Here is a 7,247-nt window from a genome sequence, read left to right as displayed (position 1 = left end):
GTGGGGAAGAAGAGGAGGGAGAGGGAGAGAGAGAAAAGGGGAGGGGAGGGGAGCTCACCTCGGGGTCCAAAATCCGGTGATCGCCGTCTCCAAATCCTAGGGCACCACGGGGAGAGAGAGGTGGAAGAGGGAGAGGAGAGGTTGTTGCGCGGGAGATCCAAATGAGAGAGAGAGGGGAGGGGGCGCATGGGGGGTTTAGGCGCCAGGGGCGCGCAGGCCGGGGTAGGCCGGCTGGGCTGGGCTAGGCTAGGTTGGGCTGGGCCGGGCCATTTCGCGGATCGAAAACCCACGACGAGCGCGGACCACTAAACGGAATTAAATCGCGAACCGAAATCCAGAACGGAACGAGACGAACATTCAACATCAGACAAGGAAATGTGCTTCGGCATGATGCAACACCCATGACACTTAGGTTTTGGTTTATACATGACACGGACACCTGCCGCTATACTGGTTGAAGTTGGGAAGAAAGAGCAAACGGGGAAAGAGAAAAGAGAGTAACGCCCGAATTTGGTGAGAGAAAAGAAGAAAAAATTCTACCCCCAAATTCAGGGCGTTACAAGTGGCGACAAGAAGAAAAAGATGAAGAAAGTGGTCTACTACGAGACCGACTCTTCGTCGCCCTCCGGCTCCGATGCGGCGTCCGTCACTTCTAGGCGCCATGAGTGCAAGAAGTTTAGTAAGATCCCCCTATGATATCCCCGCATTTCTAAACGCGCTCCTTTACTTTCCATTCCATTAGGCAAACCACCGTATTTTGATGGTGAAGATTATTGTATGTGGAGTGATAAAATGAGGCATCACCTAACCTCACTCCACGCAAGCATATGTGACATTGTTGAGTTTGGAGCGCAGGTACCCACGGTGGGAGACAAGGGCTACGACTCGGACGAGGTCGCCCAAATCCGGCACTTTAAGGTGGTAAGGGTTAAAAAGCGCCAAGGAGATTTGGGATGTCCTAAAGACCGCACACGAAGGAGATGAGGTGACCAAGATCACCAAGCAGGAGACGATCGAGGGGGAGCTCGGTCGATTCGTCCTCAACCAAGGAGAGGAGCCACAGGCGACGTACAACCGGCTCAAAACCTTGGTCAACCAAGTGCGCAACCTCGGGAGTACAAAAAGGGATGACCATGAAATGGTCAAGGTTATTCTTAGATCCCTCGTATTTCGTAATCCTACTCAAGTTCAATTAATACGTGGTGATCCTAGATATAAGATAATGTCTCTCGAGGAGGTAATTGGGAAGTTTGTGAGCTTTGAACTAATGATCAAAGGCTCCAAACAAATTGTCAACTTTGAGCAAGGCGGCACCTCCACACCCGAGGTGCGACCCGTCGCATTCAAAGCGACGGAAGAGAAGAAAGAGGAGTCTACATCAAGTAGGCTTCCCATCGACGCCTCCAAGCTCGACAACGAGGAAATGGCGCTCATCATCAAGAGCTTCTGCCAAATCCTCAAGCAAAGGAGGGGGAAGGACTACAAACCCCGCTCCAAGAGGGTGTGCTACAAATGTGGTAAGCCCGGTCATTTTATCGCTAAATTCCCTATGTCTAGTGATAGTGACAGGGACAACGACAAGAGGGGGAAGAAGAAGGAGAAGCAAAGATACTACAAGAAGAAGGGCGGTGATGCCCACGTATGTTGGGATTGGGACTCCGACGAGAGCTCCACCGACTCCTCCTCCGACGAGAACGCCGCTAACATCGCTGTCAACAAGGGCCTCCTCTTCCCCAACGTCGGCCACAAGTGCCTCATGGCAAAGGACGACAAAAAGAAAAAGGTACAATCTAAAACCACCCCAAGTATACTACATCTAGTGATGAGAGTAGTTCTAGTGATGATGAAGATGATATACTTACCCTTTTGCCAACCTTAACATGCACCAAAAGGGAAAATTAAATGAATTGATAGGTGCCATCCATGAGAAGGATGAACTCTTGGATAGCCAAGAGGAATTCCTTATTAAGGAAAATAAAAAGCATATTAAAGTGAAGAATGTGTATGCTCAGGAAGTAGAGAAAAATGAAAACTTGACTAAGGAGCTAGGCATTTGCCATGATTCAATTACCAATCTTAGAAATAAAAATGCTAGTTTAATTGTTAAGATTGATAAATTGAATGAATCAATTTCTAGCCTTAGGATCGAAAATTATAGTTTATGTGACACCCCAGGTGTCAGTTTCGTGTTATGACGGGAGGTTTATCCTAATCTTGGACGCTCCGTGAAATTATATTTTTCTCGGTCACGTTTATCTCAATTTATCAAGTTACTTGTGAAGGTTTCACCGATTTCTGATTTTTCCCGATCTCCAGAAGGCCAAATTTGGAGCCTGTTAAAACTTTTATTCTCGGAACGAATGCAAACTCGAAAATCATCCTCGAATTATAAATCTCATCTGAAGCTCAGTTAATCAAACTCTCAACAACTGTCATTTGATCTGAGCCTGAGTCTAATTTCTCGAACCTCGATCGATGTCCAACTATTTTAATCTGAGCCCGTACTCTCAAACGGAATGCTTAATATGTCGTCATCAAATCAATTTTATCCGACTCGGCTAAATATCTCATGGACGAACCGAACTCAAAACCCCGTATCGACAGCAATTTTAAAATATCACGATTCGCCTTCTCCGACTAAAAATCCAAAGTCGATCGAATCTCAGGACGATTTATTTTCGAATCACGCGTAGGTAATTATTTTCGAGCGAAATCAAAATTTGACTCTCGATCGAATTAATCGCTCAACCTTCCGTTCGTCCGAACTCTTTTCGCTCTGTTTCTCCGTAGCAACGGACTCCGCAGGAACATTTTTATTCCGGAAAATAAATTTAGCGCGACCCGATTTGGATTTTGGGCCAAGCCCATTTCAGCCCAATAGGCCCACTAAGAAAAACCCTAACCCTACCATATGCCTATAAATAGGAGCCCTCTCCCTTGCCCTTAACAATTTTGCACTCCCACCCCTAAACATTTCCAGCCGCCACTCACCCCTCTCTTCTCCTTCAGCCGACGTGCACACGCTCCCTGTCTTCTTCCTCACGGTGGCCAGCAGGGAGCTCGGCCAGCAGCCATGGCCTCCTCCACTTCTTCCCCGTGGAAGCCGGCTCCCTGCTCCTTGCTCCACGACCAGCAGAGGTCAGCGGCGCCCTCCCTGCTCCTCCTGGCGAGCGGCTGCAGCAGGGAGCAGGAGCTTCCAGGCCACCCAGCGCCCCTTCTTCTTCATGGCAGGAGCTCCTCCCATGGCCGCCGACGCCCTACTCTCCTCCATGGCCGGCGCTCGAGCTCCACTCCTCCCCATGGCGCCACCCCCTGCAGTTTTCCCCTCCGCCTCGATGCCCTCCCTGCTCCATTTCTTTGTTCCCCTACTGTTCCCCTGCGCGCAGGGAGCACTATGGCCAGCGCCCCTTGACCCTCTGCTCCCAGCCATGGCACCCAAAAATCCCCCAGCCGAGCCACCTCTCCCAGCCAGCGCCCTCCCCTGCTCCTCCTATTTTTTTCCCCACAAAACAGCGGCAGCTCGCCCCACCTCCCCTCGCTGCGCAGCCCCTCGGCGAAACGCCGCTGTTCCTGCAGCCCCGACACCTTCCCTGGCTTCCTCGCTGCTAGCGCTGCGCGCGTGCCACGTGTTCGGCGATTTGTCCAAGTGGGGTGTCGAGCAGTGAGCAGCACGTCGTGATGCAGCCAGTGGTTTGCTGTTTTTGGCGCAGACCCGCTCGCGACGTCGTCGACCCTCGGTGAGACATCCCGCTACCCTTGCTGTTTTTGTGTCCATGGTGTCGACGATATGCCAAGTCCCTAAACTCGTGTATTATCGCAGCCACCGTCAAAGTCGCACTCCGCGCCTTGCAGTTCGACGAAATGCCGAGCCATGTGGACCATGCGGCTAAATCCCGACTCGTTCAGGTTGAATCCATGTGATTGACTTACTTGCACATTTGTCATTGTCATGTATATATATATGTAGGTGAATATGTTGTATGCGGATTAAAATTCATGGATGAGAAAGTGGTACGCGTAGATGTGTTTGCGATTGGAATACCAACAAGTGTTTATGTGGTTGCGATAGTTCTTTTGTACGTCGTAGGGATTGGTCGCGGATGTATTAATTGTTTGCTAAAGTACTTCGTCATAAAATAGTGTGTTAGTTGTGGTAAATTAAATAAAGCGTAAAACATACTTAGTAATTTCCATAGTCGGCTAATAAGTTAGTCTATATTAAATATATTTTATGTATTTATTGTGGTGTAGGATAGAGGGGGGTCGAAGATATAAATTATGAGACATGTGATTTGTGTTTAAGGACGAGATGTGCGAATAATCGGTTAGTATTTCACTTGTCTAGTCGATAAATATGGTCATAAATAATTGTGCTCGACATAAATGTTTGGTCGTTGTATCACTTTCTCTATGTTTATAAGTCGAGTCAAAATGCGGGATACTAATGGTACGCTAGACGGGTGGTGTCCAAATAAAATTAACCGATCAATGTGGTAGTTGTCGTGCGTGATTTATTGTTAGTGAGTAGTTTGAATTACGAGCTATATGAGGATTATGTTAGAAACTAGTAGGCGGCGTGTAACTGTGCTCGTGATGTGAATAACATATTAGTAGGTATTGTTGGTGTCATTGGCAAATGGGGATGTTTTCTTGTTGTGCGATAAAATTTGAAAGGCAAGGAACGTGGGTAGTGGGTCAATCAAGTCAACCGATAGGTTCCGTAAACACGCTTGTGATGCTTTGATGTGCATGATAAGATCGATGCCTTGTCGTCGTAGCCTTAGGAAATTTTCTGAAATGCGCTAGTGCTCTATTGATGGGTTGAATGAACTTGAGATGTATTGCAATAGCTGTGTGTCGTGCCGGTCATCCAAAAATGGCGAAAGGTGGTGTGTGATGGTAATTGGGAAATAGTCACGTCATTAGCCAACTCATGACAGGTAGGAGTTGATTGTGTTAAGTGATTGTTATATATGTTGTGTCACGAATTGTGATAATAATAGGCAAGCCGACGTGTATGCTGTCTAGCGGGCTGTGTCGTTGCTCTAGCTAGCCGACTGGTTAGATGACTTTAATTAAGCTCGTAGTCTCGATGAATTGCTTGTTATAGTCTAGATGCGCATGGTGATGATCGCGGGTAAAAATATGTAGTGCTCATGTAGTGTCTAAACTAAAATGCGGACTAGTGGGTGAAAATCGCTTAGATATAAGTATATGCCGGATTTGATGATTGTGGTGAATGTGTTTGTTAACTGAATGTGGTAATTTTAGTGCACTAAATGATTTGGATAAAATTTGTAAGTCTACTTGTGAGTCCTCATTTAATTAATTTAACTCGAACAAATGGTAAAGTGCTAGAATAACTCAAGTCTCTAAAACATGTCAATTCTTGAATTATATAGAAGCTGAAATTTAGTAATTGTTGTTTTGGACTGCACGCGCTGTTTTAGTTGTGCTGTATGTTTGATGAACTAAATTGTGTTTTCTGTAAATATGTGCTATAGAAAAGTGGTAGATAACTTTATTATCTTGCTGGTGTTAAAATTTGACAGCCATAGGTCTGACCGTTTAGGAGTTGTGCTTTTTACAAATTCAGTAACTGAATCTGTCCAAATTCTGTACAGATTTCAGAAACTGCATTGTTTGCCTAATTTATTGTTACAATCTGTTCATGGTCATTATAAGAAAGTTGTAGATGCTTTTCTGATCTTGCTTGTGTTAAAATTTCATAAACACAGGCCTGATAGTTTAAGAGTTATGAATTTTACAAACTGGTTGTTGTGTTCTGTCCTCTGTCAGAACAGATTTCGAAAACTGTAATGTTTGATTTGGTTAAACCTAGAATCACTTCTTGGTGATTATAAAAGTTATGTAGTGCTTTTGCCAAGCTTTCCAAAAAGTCTTGGATCACTATTTTTGGTGGTCTGAAGATTAAGTTACATGTGTTTGAAGTGTGAAGACTGAATCTGTCTAGTTTTGGACAATACAGCCTTCATAGTATATTTTACCCTTGATACATGCTAAACCAGCCAGGGATGTTTATAAATAAATTGTAGAACATTTAATTAGCTTTCCAGAAAGTCTAGGATCAATTTGTTTGGATGTCTGAATCTTCAGTTATGAATTTTGAAAGTCACAAGTCTGAATCTGTCCAAATCTGGACAGAGCTGTTGTGATTGCACTTTTGACCTTGCTAAGTGTTTAATCATGCTGTGATGAAAATACCAAAATTGTAGAGAACTTTCTAAACTTTCCAGAAAGTCATAGTTTACTATTTTTGGATTAATATTTGAAAAGTTATGATTAAAACAAGTAACTGCTGGGCTGCTGTCCTAAAAATCTGCACATGCTCAAATGAATGTTTAGTTCACCATTTTGGCTAAAAATGCTTAGTTAGCGCTTAACGGACATAGATTTGTGATGGCTAAACTTAGGTTAACATGTGTTCCGTGATTAATGTGCTTGCTTGTTGTAGTTGGTTGTGGATATAAGTTTTGTAGTTATTGATGCCTATGTCCTGTTTAAACGTACGTTGTCTTGGTTGCTCTTGTGTGGTCAATAGGAGAACTAAGGAAAAGCCGTAGCAAGTTACATAAATGTTCATACGTGTGATGTCCTGTTGTGTTGATTAATTAAAAGTAGTAATCGTCGTCCTTCCAGTGGTGTCGATGTTGTGCGCTCGATGAAGTGTAGATATCTAATTCTAATATGTGGTTGTTTACGGAGTCTTCCAATTAAATGTTTAGTTCACCACTGTGTCTTTGTATATCTTGTGCTACCTTGTGCTACTTTCATTATATTCATCCATATGCATCTTGCACCTCATATAGGACCGAGAGATGACGATCGTGCAAGTGATGTGGTGCCACCCACCAGGTGCAGTCGGCGGACGACCCAAGGAAGGATGGACATAACCAGTGGATACTCGCCAAGCGAGTACCCTCCCCCAGCAAACACTGTCTAAGTGTTAAATTAAAGGCAAGCCCCGGTTTTATGCATAACCGTTATATATGCTATTTTACTGCACTTAATGTTTGTAGGCTTACCGTGCACTTAAGTGTAGGAGTTGAATGAAACCCTAGTTGCATGAACTCAGGATTCCTTTTGAGATGGATACTAGTATGCTAGGTCGAGTAGCTGCTTTGCTAACTAGGAATCTCGGTAGAAGTCGAGTGATTTTTCTAGCACTCGCGCGAGGTCAGGAATTGGTTGTATCCACTTTGATAACAGAATGGTGATGGTCTGTG

At 44.6% G+C, this 7,247-nt stretch overlaps 1 long non-coding RNA gene across 1 annotated transcript; it reads left to right on the top strand.

The window, feature by feature from the left end:
- Positions 1 to 2,979: 2,979 nt before the first annotated feature.
- LOC118476445 (uncharacterized) lies at positions 2,980 to 6,978 on the top strand. Its single transcript, XR_004856545.1, has 3 exons — positions 2,980 to 3,737; positions 3,821 to 3,906; positions 6,831 to 6,978. It is a non-coding gene; the product is annotated as an uncharacterized lncRNA (long non-coding RNA).
- The last annotated feature ends 269 nt before the right edge of the window (positions 6,979 to 7,247 follow it).

Source organism: Zea mays, chromosome 2, assembly GCF_902167145.1.
Source record: "Zea mays cultivar B73 chromosome 2, Zm-B73-REFERENCE-NAM-5.0, whole genome shotgun sequence".
Classification (NCBI taxonomy): domain Eukaryota; kingdom Viridiplantae; phylum Streptophyta; class Magnoliopsida; order Poales; family Poaceae; genus Zea; species Zea mays.
Note: the sequence above shows the minus strand (reverse complement) of the source record. Positions and strands in the feature narration are given on the sequence as shown.